At 42.4% G+C, this 16,261-nt stretch overlaps 1 protein-coding gene across 1 annotated transcript in view; it reads left to right on the top strand.

Annotated features, from left to right (window-relative positions):
- Stimate (STIM activating enhancer) overlaps positions 1-16,261 on the top strand; it is a 49,953-nt gene that overhangs the window by 1,271 nt on the left and 32,421 nt on the right. The gene's annotated exons all lie outside the window — the stretch shown is intronic.

Genomic DNA, 16,261 nt, shown 5'->3' on the forward strand with positions numbered 1-16,261 from the left:
TGAGAGTGTCCCCCTAATGTGTTAGAGAAGAGTTATAACTAAGCTGTGCAGAGAGGCATTAATTAGCAAACTTACTTGTTCTCAAAACTGTGCTCTGTGGACAGAATGGGGAGTTCCAGCAGGCTGTGCTCTTCACTGAGTGGGTGGGGGCTCTGCTGCTCTGAATGCAGATGTAGGGTTATCCTTGCTTATTTATAACAAGAGGTTTCTTCAAGTGGCCCTAGAGAACCTCTGATTCTGGCCACACTTTCTTTATGGCTGCTTGGCTGTGAACAAGAAGTGCCCAACTAGCCATGTGTTTGCCACTTTTTCTTTTCCATCCTTGCTTGCACTGCCGTTATCTCTGTTGAGCCAGTGCTCATTTGTTCTCACAATAATAGTCTGTGACAACCTAGTCAGGATCAGTTGCTGACAGGTGCATAGACTACTGTATGCATGTTTTCAAGATGCTATGAATGGTGCTTCCTTTCCTTCCCACTTTTCTCTCCTCCAGCCACTGTTCCCTTCTCTAGAAACTAAAGATTTCATTTTCATGATGCAAAACGTGGGGTTTATTATGTGGAGCTGGCTGCTCTCGTGGGTTTGATTGGTGTCCAGTGTGACCCCTAGGGTTTGTTCCTTGTGGTTCAGAGAGGGAAATGTGATCCTGTCAGGACAGAGTTGCTCACAGATGAGAACGGTGTCGGGGGTTAATGTGTTCAGAGTGGCAGTACTGGCCTTGCAAGTCTTCAGGGATACTCTCACCTCCTTACTTAGTCCTCACTGTGAGTTTGTGCACAAGTACCAGGATTGCCGGTACTTTCTGCAAGCATATGCTAAGTGAGAAGGTCGATTCCTGTTCACGGGAAGGCTTGATGTGAAGGGGTCTCTGAAAATGCCAGAAGGCTCTGGGACAGCGAGAGGTGGAGTGTTGTATAGAAGAGCTGGGAAGGACACAGCCGGGTCTGTCCTGGACACAGAAAACGGACAAAGCAAGCCAAGATGACAGGTCTGTGGTCGTAGATCAGGAGGTCCTGGGCTGCAACCCTTTTGGGAAGCACCTTTCATGTGGCTTAGATTTCTTGGTCCTGCTTAAATAGAACTATAGGGCTTTTCCAGTTTTAATAGCTAGGAAGAGGAAGGAATTCCTAAGGTGCTGCCTTACACTTTGGACTGGATTTTTGCTGTGGAAGTGCATCTACCACCTGTTGGGTTCTGTTTTCCTGGTCACAGAGTGTGTCTAGCTGAGCTACTAGAGTCAAGGGCCAGCCTTCTGGGCCAGAGCCAAACTAGAAGCCCCTGAAGGGGAAGGGAGTCACTTTCCTTCGGCAATTCCATCTTTATGGTCTTCAGACACATTTTAAGTGCCTTTCAGATTCTTCTAAACAGTTTGAACTAACAGTTCTGTACTCTTTAAGGTCTTCCCTTCCTGGTACTGTATGCCTTGAGGCAGTGGAGGCTGTGCGGCTCTTGGGTCCTATCCCAGTTCTGACTACAGGGACTGTTCCGTTTTCCTGCTGGACCAGCTCTTGCTGAAGTGTAATAGACTTGCTTCCCTGCCTGACTATGAAGTTTTCTCCCTTTGCATTCCTAGTTTTAGTGGATCCATAGACTGCTGTGTTTATTCTTCTTTCTCTATGCATAAAATCACTTTACCCTCAATGCTGTGTTTTCTACTGTGGTGTGTGACATATCTTAATATCACCTAGGAAAATTTGGGTTCTCACAAGTGTTTCTGCCCCTGGTGGTCTGATAGACTTGTTGTGATATGTCTAAAAGTTGCAGACTGACTCAGACTAGATGGTTGAGGGTATCTGTGCCGGGTCCTGTGCATATCCTGTTCTTCATGCTATGTTTATAAAAATGCAGACCAGTACAGGCCACCAACAACTGGTTTATTAATGGGCAGCATCACTTTGTGAATTAAGTAGGTAGACTTCCTAGAGCTTTCAGCTAAAGAGCCCCTGGGCAGGGAATGCCCAGCAAACTCAAGCCAGATTATAAAGTTTCCAGCCACTCTGAGTTTTCAGAGATGTTATGAAACTGACTGGGCACCTACATAGAAATATTTAAGCAAGAGGCTTTGTCATGATCTGCCTGCCAAACAGTTCCACTTGTTTGTCGTCTTTGTCTCTAGTCCATGGCTTGCTGAAGTCACTTGGACTGGAGTTGCAGCAGAATGTAGCTGAGCAGTCATGGAGCTTGGCAAACTATTCCAATGTAGGAGAGTCATCCATCTGTCAGCCAAAGGTCAGTATTGGCCTGTGTTAGCCTTTGGGGGTGTTTACCCTCAGGACTGTGAGAGTAGAGCAAACTCAAGCTTCCTTTACCATGCACAGTCAGGGCTCTGAGCTAAAGTGTGGACAGAATTGGCTTTCTAAAAAACAAGCATTTTGACAGCTTGAGTAAATCTGCCTGTGTGTTTTCTTGTCACAGATAAGAGGCCTAGCAGGCTGGTATAAATGAATCTGTATGGTATAACAGGGAACTGGCATTAAGAAGTGGTAGCTTTTTTTTTTTCTTCTGGCCCAAAGCAAAATCACAAACCTGTCTACTAAGCTGTGTTATCTTAATCTCAGATAAGAGTATATAGTATTTTCACTCATACATATCTGGCCTCTATGTGTGTTCTGTGTACATATCAAATTGGCACAATGTTTGTTATGTTCATCTCTCTAGATCCCATCACAGCTTTGTCTTTAAAAATGTCAGAAAAACAAATGTCTGACTGTCACCTAATTTCATAAGTTCACATTTTGTCAGGCTTTCTCTCTCTCTCTTTATGACTTTCTTTTTCTGAACCATTTGAAGAAAAGTTGCCATTGTTACTATACTTCATCTCTGAATACTTCTGCTATCTCCAAAGAATAAGTATAGTTCTCTACATAACACTGAAGAAGGTTAATAACTCCATAATCTCTGAGTTCAAGGCCAGCCTGGTCTACAGAGGGAGTTCCAGAACACCCAGGGCTACATATAGAAACCCTGTCTGGAAGAAAACAAAACAAAACAAAACAAAAACCTTCATATTATCCGCTGCATGTTTTCATTTTTCCAAATGCCATATGCTTTATAGCTGGGGTTTTAAAAAGTTGACTCAACAGAGGGCCATACATTGTGTTTGGTTTGGGCTTTGCTGTTGCAGTACTGAGAATGAACCTGGGCCTCACCATGATAGGCTAATTAATGTTCTGCTTCTTGTCTCCATCTCCACTGCTTATATTTTTAATTCAGTGTTACTTCTTGAAGCAGGCACGCACGGGTGCGTTTTTTTAGTTTTGAATGACACTGGCCTTTGGAAGAGCCCTGGCTAGGAGTTATGTAGAATGTGCACATTCTGCACCTCTCTGGGTGTTTCCTTAGGGGTCTGTGTTGTTTCCATGACTGACCCCAGTGTCTCCCAAATTTGGAGCAATTAAATTCATACAATTTTTTTTTTTTTTTAATGTAAGAACACTCTGTAAGAGGTGCTATGGACCTCTGTTGATGTTGTCAGGAGGCTGTAGTTCTTAGAAAAAGGAAGACCTAGACAGAGTGGTGGCTTGAGCCAGCACTGGGTAGGCAGAGACAGGTGGATTTCTTTAAAGGCCACCTGGTCTACATAGTGGGTTCCAGGACAGCCAAAGCAACATAGAGAGACCCTGTCTCAAATCAAACAATGGAAGGAAAGAGAAAAGCCATTTACTTCTTGGTAGAAGTGGGAAGATTCCTCATTTCTCCCTTATAAAAGTATCATTCTCACTATGATGCTTTAAGAGTGAGCAAAAGCACTATACCTTGGTAACCTTTCACCCAGCTTGTAAAGAAAGCAAGTTGTGCCCAGTTGAGCTGGATGAAAGGCAGTGGGTCTCTGGGCCTAGCACACAGCACTTACTCCTCTCCCTGTGGGAAGGAAGAACATTCCTTTTTCTGTCCTGTGCTGTAGTGCCCTCTGGGGAAGGTCGTGTGGCTAGTGTTAGCATACTGGTTCAGGGTGTTCAATTTCAAAAGACTTAGATTTCTAGATGTTCATGTACTAGATGTTCATTTGTCCAAATGGTGTTTACTGCTTCAGTTATACTAAAACTTTATTAATTTGGAGTTAAGCAATAATCTGAATTGTAGAATAATTTCATCAAATGCTTTTTAAAAGCTATTAAATACCTCTGTTGGCCTAGTGTTGCTCTGTAGAGGCCTATCAGACTTCTGCTACTTTAATGATCTGTTTAAACCCATTGTAATTAGTATAATATTTGCATGAAGATGAAGTTGCATTGAAGGTGTTTTTGTTTTTGTTTTTGTTTTTTTCATAAGAACTTAAAAATAGCAGGACCTTGACTGTGGATTCAGTCCATACTTTGGTCTCTGCTTCTGTCCTCGAACAATGCAGGTATTCCTCAAAGCTTCGGTTTCTTTCCTAGTAAGCTGGGAATGGTAAAGTCTCTCTTCTGGACCTGTGTAGATTGGAAGTCTTCAAGAATCAGTGTTAGGTACACATCCAGTTCTCTGTGGGTGCTGGGTGTGCGGTGATGTCATTATCTTCCTTAGTGCATCATGTACATTCAGAAGCCCCATGGAAGAACACTTCCCAAGTGCTTTCAACTTGTGTTTTTAAATGAAGTTAAGAATTTGCTTCTCTAGCCTCATTGTTTGTACAGTGTCCTTATGTTAAACAATGTAAGTACCTGTAGCCTTCTTCATAGAGTCCATAATTTAAAAATAAAAAACAAACCTTTACTCCAACTGGCAAGGTCAGTTTAAATCCCAAATGGACATGTACTCAAGAGCTGTGGTTCCAGTAGATACCATATTGGCCCTACCTAACCCTTTCTTGTGTCTTCAGCTGTGATACCTCATGGGGGCCTCAAGAAAGCAGCGCATTTGCTGGGCTAAGCAACGTCCAGGAGAAAAACCTGCCTCCAACTCATGAGCTTTATTTTTGTCCCGGGTCTCAGTGGGCGGTGTTTGTAGAGTCACTAGAACTGGCCTCTTTAAGGCCTCAGTTGCTCTCCCTGAGTTCCCGTGTGCTGGCTCTCGTGCTCAGCACTTGATATGCTACAGGACTCCTGGAAGAAGGGTTATTTTTGTTTTGTAAACAAGGAATTTGACCTTGTGCCTTCATGTTAATAGATGCAGAGCAGAGTTGTAAGCCAAGTCCCTTGGACTCATAAGCACTCCCATGCTCTTCCCATCCCTGCCTGTCCTGTCCATTCCTCTCACACAGCCACTGACAGCTCTCTGTGAATGGCTGATTTTCTCCAATTTTGGCTCTAAGTAATCTTGATTTTCTTCCTTTCTCCTTAGTCTTTCTGTTCCCCAATTGTATTTTGACACAAGTCTCACCATGTGGCCCTGACTGGCCTGGAACTTATGACAATCCCCCTCTCTCTACTTCTTGAGTGCTGAGATTAATGTGATTTTTTTTCCTTGTCCAACATAGTGTCTGTCCCTTTAAACTATCTTGTGATAATTGACCCTATCTCAAGAAATCCAGTGTACATGTGTCTAAATTTGGAGCTAGTCATAGTGGCTCATACCGGTAATCCTAACACTCAGGAAACTGAAGCAGGAAGATCTTGTCCTCAAGGCCAACCTGGACTATATAGTAAAACTGTCTCAAACAAACAATTGTGTGAAGGGGGATGGGGATTTATCGATGTATTTTATAAATATTTACATAAACATATTTGAAGTGGTATACCAATTATGTGATGCATACTGGGTTACACTTTGCATTTGTGAATGCTTCCTTAGCCCTGTGGAAGTGGTGATCCTCTCTGAGGACTTGGGGATACCTGTTATTAACCCAGAGTTCATAGTTCATTTGCCTTGTGCTATGGGACAATTACTCTTTTCCTGTAAGTTATTCTGTGCATAGAAGTAGTCAGCCTCCGAGATTATCTTATTTCTAACATGTTATCCTTGTCCTGGAGCTTTTCAGATTAGTGCTATTGGCATCCGGATCAATTTTAGTGGTGGGGAGATGTCCTTTGCATTATAAGGCATTTAGCAGTATCTGTGGCCTGTGCCCACTAGATACTGTAGCGACCCCTGTATTGTGACAACCATTAAAATATCTCTAGACATTGCCAAGTGTTCTTTGGGAGTACAGTTGTCCCTTTCTAAGAATCACTGGATCTATTCAGCATGTGCTTTAGACAGGAAGCCTTTTTCAGCTCATAATAGCAGAGCAGAATACTCTCTGTCCCCAAGTATGAGAACAGTGGACTGTCAGACCTTAACAAAGAATCACCCTCCTAGCCTCATCTTGTCCCATCTATGTTCCAGCATAGTGCACATTGCAAAGGCATTTAATGCTGACAGACACCCAAATACTTGTACCTCTTTATAGATGTAGACGTTGAGTTATAGAGAAGTTTACTCAGGGTCACACAGTCAAGAAGCAGAACCACATAGTTCACCTCTGGAGGGCTCCTTTTGGGCAAAAAAACAAAGGAGGGTCCTTATTGTTAACTGGCTTTTATTGATTTTCTTCCATTTTCATAGAGGTGCAGGGAAAGTAGAAACATTTCCAGCCCTGTGTTTTTGTTTGTGTTTGGTTTTTTTTTTTTTTTTTTTTTGCTTTGTTTTGTTTTGAGGTAGGGTCTCTCTTAATCCTGGCTATTCTCCCTTGTCTTTGTCTCCAGAATGCTGGGTTTAAAGGTGCACATAACCACACCAGCAACTATCTTTTGTTTCTTATTCTAGCCTTGATTCTGTTCACGTCCCAGGATGTGCTCACAGAGATTCTTGCTAGGCTGTGCAAGTTTTGGAAAACTGCTGTTGCCCACCCTGTGAGCATGACCCTAGGAATTGGTAAGATTGGCCTTAGCCTTGGAATGTCTCCAAACAAGAATTCTGCTTGTCAGCAAATTCTGGAATCCTGGGCCTTTGTGACCAGGAAAAAAAGCCTTCTCCGCTGAGTACTGAAATCCTGACTTATCAGTAGAGTCATCTCCTTGACATTTCATTTGGCTTCTGGGAGTCTCATTCTAAAGGGTGCTTTATGCAAGAGACAGGTTCCTGTCAAGCTATTTTGGAAGCGAGGAGGAGGTTCATTATGACCATGGACACAGTTTTGCAGGGGGGATAGGAATCATGCAGAAAGGAGAACAAGGAGGAAGAAGGGAGGTTTGGGGGTTTACAGCCCAGTGTTCTTGTTGGCTTTGACACTTTTTTAAAGACCTGGTAGAGATTGCTAGTTGCCTGGTGGGTAAGTCATTTGACCTCCTCAAAGACTTGGTATAGATTCTTGTGGCTTTTCCTGTTACTGACCAGTGATGAATATCAGGGGCCTTTGTGTTTTTCTTTATTTCTCTAGTCACGGAGTTACATGCTCAGGCCAGGTCACACATGGGGCCAAAACTATTTTATAGCTGTGTCATTCCCCAAATACTGCCTCCTTCCAATATTTTTTGTAGTGTTCCAGCTTTTCTAGACTTCTTAAGTTCATCTATATTTTTCATGGGCTATCACAGTTTCTTAGAAGACACTTTCAGTGTCATCAGAAATGATGTAGAGAGAGAAAGTAGGAACAGCATTTTCAGAGATCTGAAACCCAGCAGCAGCAGTCTGTCCTGCCGTACAGACCCTGCACAGTGACTGCCCCGGCTGAGGTGGCGTGAAGCCTTCAAGTAGTCTCTCTGTTTGAACAGTATATTTGGGATGAAATGCTTGCAAGATAATTGCAGCAAGCAAGGTCCTTTGGACCCACTGTGTGTGTGTTCATCTCAGAGAGATGATATTGTTCATCTAGAGAGAGATGAGTGTGTGGGAGACAGTAAGCACTTTTGAACAAATGTATCATACTTGTGGCCCTTCTCAGTTAGCCTTGCTCTGAATTTTTGAGGCAGCAAACTGCAAGTCTGGGTTATTGGTGTCACAGGATCCCCAAAGTGGTTCCAGCCCAGGAGGGGCCAGAGACAAGGCTATCTCAGGTTCCTAGAGTCATGGTGTTGAAAGACATAGTGTTAATTTTGTCAAGAACCCTGGTTCATAGATGGAATTTGGCTCAGTGGTAGAGCATTTACTTAGCATGCATATGGTTGGTTTGATCCCCAGCATAGGAGAAAAAGAAAAAGCTTCTGGTTTTTACAGTTCTACTCTCAGTCCTGTCAATTGTTAGCAACATAACAACAAAAATATTCTAATTCTGTTATATGAAATTAGGTTAAACAAAGGTGTTTTAAATGTCTATTAATTTAACCAACAGTAATTTCCCCCCAGGGTCTGCTTAAGAAAATAAATAACTGATACTCCAAAACAGGGAAGAATATACAGGAGTCAGCAAGAATGCTGTAGTTGGATACAGGTGTCACAGGTTTGGATGAACAGTTTTCTGAATACAGATATCTTCTTTGTTCTTGTTATGTAGGCTTGGCTGGCCTGATAGTACTGGTTGAATAGGCCCACTTCAAACTCAGGGAAATGCTCTCACCTCAGCCTTCCAAGTGCTGGTATATAGCCTATGCCACCACACCCAGCTGCAGCTGTGTATAGTGTGATCTCGTTCTCCAATGATAGGGGTCCTTGGATGAGGCCCACATGGACAGGGAGAGGCTGAATTCTGGTCTGGAGTGATATGAAGCATCAGGAAGTAGAGGGTAGATAAAGGAGTGCCACCTGAGGCATTGCTATCCCCTGCTCTATGGCATGGGAACTGCTGGCCTCCCACTGGCCACAGCTGCTATTGTGTGTTATGTGGTAGGAGCTCAGGCTAAGTAGGATAGTGCCCTGGTGAATTGCAGGATGGCCAGGCTTGTGACCCCGTGCCGGAACCTCTTACAAGAGCGTTCTGTACTACAGATGCTGTAGCCAACATAGTCTTCCCTGCAGCCTGGTTCAATCAGAGCTGCCCAGGTAGCAGATACTGAGGTGCAGTAAGATGCCCCGTACCAGCTGCACCCATCCTTCTCCCCTCTCCTTACCCTAATGTTTCTTTTCCTGTGCCTTTTTCTTCCTTCCCCTGTGTACAGAGTATGTATGTATATAGGCCAGAGATCAGCCTTGGGAGTGGTTCCTCAGGAGGTGTCCACCCTGTTTTTAGAAACAAGGTCTCTCACTGGACCTGAAGCTTGCTGCCTAGGCTCGGTTGGCTGGCCAACAAGCTCCAGGATCTCCCTGTCTCTTTTTTCCAGCGCTGGAGCTACAAACATGTGCCACCGGATCTGGGTTTTTACATGAGTCCTGGGGACTTGTGTGGTGCAGCATGCAGTTTCCACATTGAACTATCTCTGCAGACCCACATTTACATCTCTTCAGTCACCTTGGTGCCATCCTGGCTGTTCTGTCCTGGTACAGGGCTACCTTTTGCTTGTGATACCTTCTGGTTTACATGCTTTGGGCAGAGCTGCCACATAAGTGTTGTTAGCTTCTCACTGGTCCTAATCTGAGGCCCCAGTGTTGGTTCTTTAAGAACCTGAATTATTAAAGTTCCTCTCTAAGTCTTTCTGCTGTGAAGTTTCCTCTTTTTAATTAATTTGGAACTTACAGGGAGATTTATTTATTTAGTGTTTTGGTAGTGCTTATTTCTGAGTACTGAACCCTGAACCTTATATGAGCTAGTCAGTGCTAACCAAATGCTGTACTGTTGAGCTACACACCCACTCCTAGGCCCAGAGAGATATTTTAAGACTGTGTAAATACAAGACCTGCTTGTCAGTGTTCTCTGTAAAGCCTCCATGGTTGGACAGTTAAGATAATAAGTAGAAAGAGAAGGTGCTGTGGCCAGTTTGATCTGGCAGCTGGGTAGAGAACTTACTGGGAACTGGGTCCTGTAAGTATATTCCTATGTGAGCCTTCTCAGATGCTACTCATATTAGTCTGCTTTACAGCAGAGGTAGTTAATGTTGACTGACAGAAGTGGGACTCAGACCTAACGGCTTAGTCCAGCTCCAGGCTTTCCTGCCTCTCAGCCTTTCTGCAGGGTACAGACCACAGAATGCTGCTTCTAACTGCAAGCCGCCTGTCTTCCATTGAGTAGAGATCTTCAGCATTATTTGGTCCTATTATCCATGATCTACTTGGTTTTCACTCAGATAATCAGTGCAATGTTTTCTAGGTATGATGGACAGAGCACTATTTCCTGTGTGGATAGTAGACACTTGGGTCTGTGCAAAAGTAGATGAAGATGCTTTTGCCTATGAAAGAGGAACCTCCCCTTCTATAAGCAACTACAAAGTAGGCCATAACATACAAAACTCTCGTTTATATGAACTATTTGAGCAACAGCTGCTTCTGGCAGCATTCCCTATGGGGAGGAGATAAGGAGGCGAGCCATAGGGTCTTCCCATCAACATTCTACCTGGAGACTATTTCCACATTTCAGAGCACTGAGGAACCCATACATAGCCAAATATGTGATGCATCAAGAATGCGAAGTTGAAGAGACCGAAGCAGCTGGAATTTACAGTAGACAATATGTAGTAACAGTAACTACAAGGAAGAGCTGTAGACATCTGTCCTCAAGACTGTTAGTAAACACTTTCCTCTGACAGGTGGGGTGAAACTCATGAAGAAAAGGGAAAAGCAGCTGCCAGGGAGCTATTTCAGGGCCATCAGAGTTCTTTGCAGTTACAGTGGGAGGTCTTATTGGATACCTGAGGCATTCATTAAGTACCTCAGAGCAGTGACACCCTAGTGTCTGGATCTAGCAAACAGTACATAGCTTAAAACAAAACAAAACAAAACAAAACAAAAGCCTTCATACATATATTAAAAAGCAAAACTCACTTTCTTCTGCTGTACATTCACTATACAGACTACTACTGACCCCAGGAATGGAAATTTTCCGTCACTGCTTTTGGCTCATAAGTCTCCCTGAGGCAGGAAAGACAAACTAGGATTTCTTTTCTCTTGGGTGAGTTCTCAAAAGTCATCAGTTCTGCAGTTGTGGCTACCTGCACAGTGACCTCCCATGTGATTCCACTCTGACATTATCTCCACAGGCTTTGTGTCTGATCCTGCAGGAGGGCTGTCTTCAAGACCACCTTCCTTGTTTAGCTGCTAATTCAACCTCAGGTTGTTTTATCTGTGCTTCTGACTCACTGATCATGCATTGGGGTTCACACAACCTGCTATTGGGTTTGGTTAATTTGTTCAGGTGGCTCACGGAACGCAGGGAAATCATCACTTAGGTTTACTGGTTTCTTCTTAATGTGTAGGGATGGAGGGTGCACATTTGGATATGTGCACATGAAGGCAGAGGTGTCAGAACCCCTGGAGCTGGGGTTAATGATGATTGTAAGCTGCTAGACATGGGTGGTGAGAACTGAATTCTAGTCTTGTGGAATTATGAGCAGCAAGTGCTCATAATCACTGAGTTGTCTCTTGCCCAGTATACTGAGCAGTATACTAGTACGTGCCCCCCCCACGCCCAGCTTAAGATTTCTATTCTTTAAAACATGGAGGAGGCAGAGGGGTTGTTGCTTAAAGGTTCCAAGAGTTTCCTACAGGAGTCAGTTTGTGATCTCTTTACACTGCAGATCACTATAGAGGAGAATAATTTTGATAAGGCCAGCAAGATGGCTCACTGGGTAAAGAGGTGCTTGTCACACAAGTCTGGCAACCAGAAGTTGATCCCTGGAGCCCATGTAAAGGTAAAAGAGAGGACCAACTGTACAGAGTTGTCCTTTAGCCTACACACACACACACACACAAATAATAAATTACTTTAAAAGAATAATTTACGTATTATTCTTTTAAGTGGAGATTGAACATCTCTAGTCGAAATCTAACATGACATTCAAAAGAAGCTTCAGATTTTCTCCATGAAGATGGCTCAGCAGGTAAAAGTACTTATCACATCAATGTGGGGACCTGAGTTCATCCCCAAAACACATAAAGGTGGAAGGAGAAAACTGAATCTACACACTGTGGCTTGCGCACCCACACACATATAGTTCAAAAAACAAAGTTTCAGATTTTCAGCTAGGAATGTTCATAAAGTAAATGAAAATCTTCCAAAATCTGAAAATTCTAAAATCAAGAATACTGGTCTCAGACATTTCAGAAAAGGATTATAATCTGTTTTTAAAATAATCAAAGGGGAAATTTTTAAATGTCCTTTTAGAAAATATAATAAGTGACACGATGGATGCATAATTAGCCTAACTTAATCATTCCACTTTTGTTTGTATCAAACAAAAGAGTACCTTCTTTTGAGTACCTTCTAAATACATACACTTGGTAATTGTCAATTAAAAATAATGTTTATTTTTAAAGATAAACCATAAACTAGGAGAAAACATTTACAATATCAATATCTGACCAAGTACTCATATCTAGAACATGTGAACAGTTCTTACAACTCAGTGAAAAAGGACAATGTATTTTTTAAAATGGCAAAGGCTATTAATAGACATTTCTCCTGAAGATCCACAAATAGCCAATAAGCACATGAAAAGACAACCTTAGTCATCAAGAAAATTCAAGTTAAAATACTGATGAGATACCATTATTCACCCACACAGCTGGATAAAATTAAAAAGACTGACCAACAATACCAAGTGTGGAAAGAATATAAGCTTTTCAACTTTCATGCGTTATAGCTGGACATTAAAGCAGTGCCACCATTTTGGAAAAATGTCTTATAAAGTTCTTTGTCCCATACAACCAAGCAATTTTATCCCTAGGTTATTTAGTAAAAGAGGTATAACAACAAAATAGCAAAAAAGAAAGTCCAAATGTTTGTAAACTTGTGAGTAGGTAACCATGGTATATCTTAACAATGGAATAAATGTTGGCAGCCAGAAGGAATAAGCTGCTGATGCATGATGCCACAACATGGCTGATGCTCGTGGTTGAAAATGCTGAGCAGAAGAGCCAAGTAAAAAGAATACAGTATGTCTCCATTGTATGAAATCTTAGAAAAAGGGATCTCTTAGTGACAACAGACAAGATAATGGTTGCCTTGGGGTGGTAGGTGTGGGAGTAAATGTGATGGGATATTTGAAAACCCAGTCAATATGAATAGAAAGCAAGTGAGTGATAGTGTGCTATGCAAGCCTGGAGACCTAGTTCGACCCATGGGCATACACACATAGACGTGTGTGATGATCCAAGGTTGAAATCACTTGTCTTGCTCAGCTGCTCTCTATATTTTGAGACAGGGTCTCTCACTGATCTTGGAGCTCATTGATTGGACTAGGCTATCTGGCCAGTAAGCTCTTAGTGAGGTGTCATAAGCACATGCTGCCTCCTCAGCCGGCTTTTGCATGGGTGCCAGGGGTCTGAGTTCAAGCCCTCACCCTTGCCCAGCAAGTTCTTCACAGATTGAGCCATCTTCTCTCCTCTCTGCTAAAGGTTTTAAAGAAAAATCAGATCATAACAAGGAGTGCAATGGAATATTTTAAAGAAAACCACATGGAACTTTTGGAGTGGAAAATAAATTTTCCAAAAAATTCAATGGGCAAACTTAATAGAATTAGACTGCACACAAGGATACTGAATGTGAAAACGTAACAACAGGACTTTATAAACTGAAGCACAGAGAGAAGACAGACTGAAAGAAAAATGAACAAAGCTATGGTTACACACATACACACACAAATGAAAAGCATGATGTGTAATTGAATTTCCAGATGAGAAAGGAAAGAGCAGAAAAAAATTTTGAAAAAATAATGGCTGAATATTTTCCAGAGGTGGTGGAAACTATAAAGTTACAGACCCCACTCCAGACAAAAGAAGCACAAAGAAGATCACGCTGTGCCACAGTGAAATCTGACTGTCGAGGAACAGTGATAGAGAACTGTAAAGGCCAGAAAACCACATTACTTGCAAAGAGATAACCATAAGAACTAATACGCCTTTTCTTCAAATCCTTTGAGCCAAAACACAATGGATCATCTTTCAAATATGCATAGTAAAAGCTTGTCAGTCTAGGATTCTGTATCCAGTGAAAAATGTCTCTAATGAATGAAGATATTTTTGAAAATGGATAAAGGGTGCTGGAGAGATAGCTTCCCAGTTAAAAGCACTTCCTGTTCTTCTAGAGGACTGGAGTTCAGTTCCCAGCACCCATATCAGGCAGCTAACATCTAATTCCAACTCCAGTGGATCCAGCATCCTCTTCGGACCTGAGGCACACGTACACACTACATAAAAATAAATAATCTTTAATTTAAAAAAATGGATAAAGGAACTTTGGTCCCTCATTACCCAAAACAAGTGATTCAGCCTTTTGATTCCATCTAAGCCCCTGGACCTTTTTATCAGTTAAGGTTTTTAGTTACGGTGTCAAAGTTCAGTGTGAGGTTAGGAAGTTATATACATTTATATATTAGGAAGGATTTGAGCTCCTCCCTTGCTCCCTCCCCCATTCCTTTAAGGGACTGGCTTCCAGCTTGCTTTGTTGTAGAAACTGACCTTGAATACATAGTCCTGCTTTAGCCTCCCAAATGCTGGGATTAAGACCATGAGCCACTATGTCCATCTCCTTAGTTTCTTAACATTAAACACAATTCTTACCTATTCTTATTCTATTTTATTCTTATAAAAACAATATAGTTTTAGGTTCCTACAAACCACATAGGAATCACATGCTCTTAGTGCCTCCTGCCTACTATCCTTCTCCATCCTCATGTCATGCTGTGGAGTACTATAAGTGACAGGTCTTAAGCATCTCTTGATAACCTTATGTGGCACCATTGGGTTCAGGCTACTCCTGTTAGTAGAAACCCACTCTCCACTGCCTTTTTCAGTGCTGAGACTCAAACCCAGGGTTTTGCCCATGCTAGGCAAGCTCTGCCATTTCACCTCACACCCAGTGCCACAGCAGACTTTTCACTTCTTTAGAGATTTGCCTTCTTTAGAGGTGAATCAGAAATCAGATTTAGTTCAAACCACTATTTTGATTGCAAAGTAGAATGGAAGGACTGCTTTAAGAATGATGAAAACAGGGAGGGAGGGAGGGACTGGGAGGGAATGAGGGATCGGGACACGGCTGGGATACAGAGTTAATAAAATGTAACTGATAAGAAAAAAATAAAATAAAAAAAAAAAGAATGATGAAAACACTGTGATACTTGCAGTGACACTTTTTTTCTACCATGGAGGGACATTAGCCACATAGTTAACAGAGAGCATGAGAGTCTCAGGTTAGACCAAATGGAAAGCAAAGTAGCAGCTTCACATCCACAAAGTTGCATCCATTCATGTTTAGTAAAAAAAAAAAAAAAAAAAAAAAAAATTTTGAGGACTCAGAATGGAGAACCTAGAGCCAGGTTCCATGCTGGACCCCAACTATCCCCATCCCTGGTCTTCATACCCTACACAATGTCGTCCTATGCCATATTGGTGTTAGTATCTGTAAACTACAATATTGTCTAAAATTGTGTGTGGCATTTGAGACTAGGTTATTAACAGGCTACAATGTAGAACTGAAGTTGTGGTTGTGAGCCATGATGTAAGTGCTGGAAACTAAAACCTGGTCCTCTGTAAGAGTGACAAGTGTTTTTAACTGCCAAACCATCTCTCTAGCCCTGTCCCTTCTGATTCTTGATATCAGATAGCTTGGTTAGTTCTTGACAGTGTGTTTTTAATTCTGCTTTCTTTGACTCTGTTCTTGCGCTTGCCACGTTTGGATCCTTTTTCATGCCTCAGGTGTGGTAGAGCTCTGCCCAGTATCCTGCACAAAGCTTGGCTAGAGAACAATGCCAGAGGTTAGTGCTGACAGGACTCTCGCCTGGTTGGAGAGCCCTATGTCTCCTTTTTCTTTTGGGACCTTTGGATTGTGTACAGCCTTTTTGAATGGTAGGTGGCATAAGCAAGCCTGTTTTAAAGGAGAAATAGCAGAACTAGGACATGCTGGTGCTCTGAAATCGGCTTAGCTCCTTTTCAGACTTTTATGAAGGTGGGAGCCAGAAGCTAAAGGAGGACATAGTTGTGAATCAGTCTCAAAACCATTGGCAGTCAACCCCCTCTCCAGAGCTCTAAATCCTCAAGATGCTGAAGTGGCTGTATGTAGCTAGAGTTTGTAGGCCTCAAGGAAAAAGGCAGACTTTTTAACTGTCTCTTCAACTAAGCAGTCTACTCAGCCTTAGTTATTGGAGGCCACTCCACTTAGTGCCTCTCACAACCATTGCCTACAGAGAGGGACTTTCCCAGTATGAGGGATCCAAGCATGACTTGATGAGCTTTCATAGCCCAGCAATCCTTCATGACTGCAGTCCTGCTTTTCCTCCACAACCTGTCGCTGCTAAGGGTCTTTTTCATAGCCAGTTTCCTCCATGCTGGTGTACGTCTCACATATCACGTCTGCTCTCCTGTCCACCTGCTTTTCCTTAGTGAGAAAAGGTGGGAATAG

The sequence above is a fragment of the Psammomys obesus genome, unplaced genomic scaffold (assembly GCF_907164565.1).
Source record: "Psammomys obesus unplaced genomic scaffold, mPsaObe1.curated_primary_1811, whole genome shotgun sequence".
Classification (NCBI taxonomy): Eukaryota; Metazoa; Chordata; class Mammalia; order Rodentia; family Muridae; genus Psammomys; species Psammomys obesus.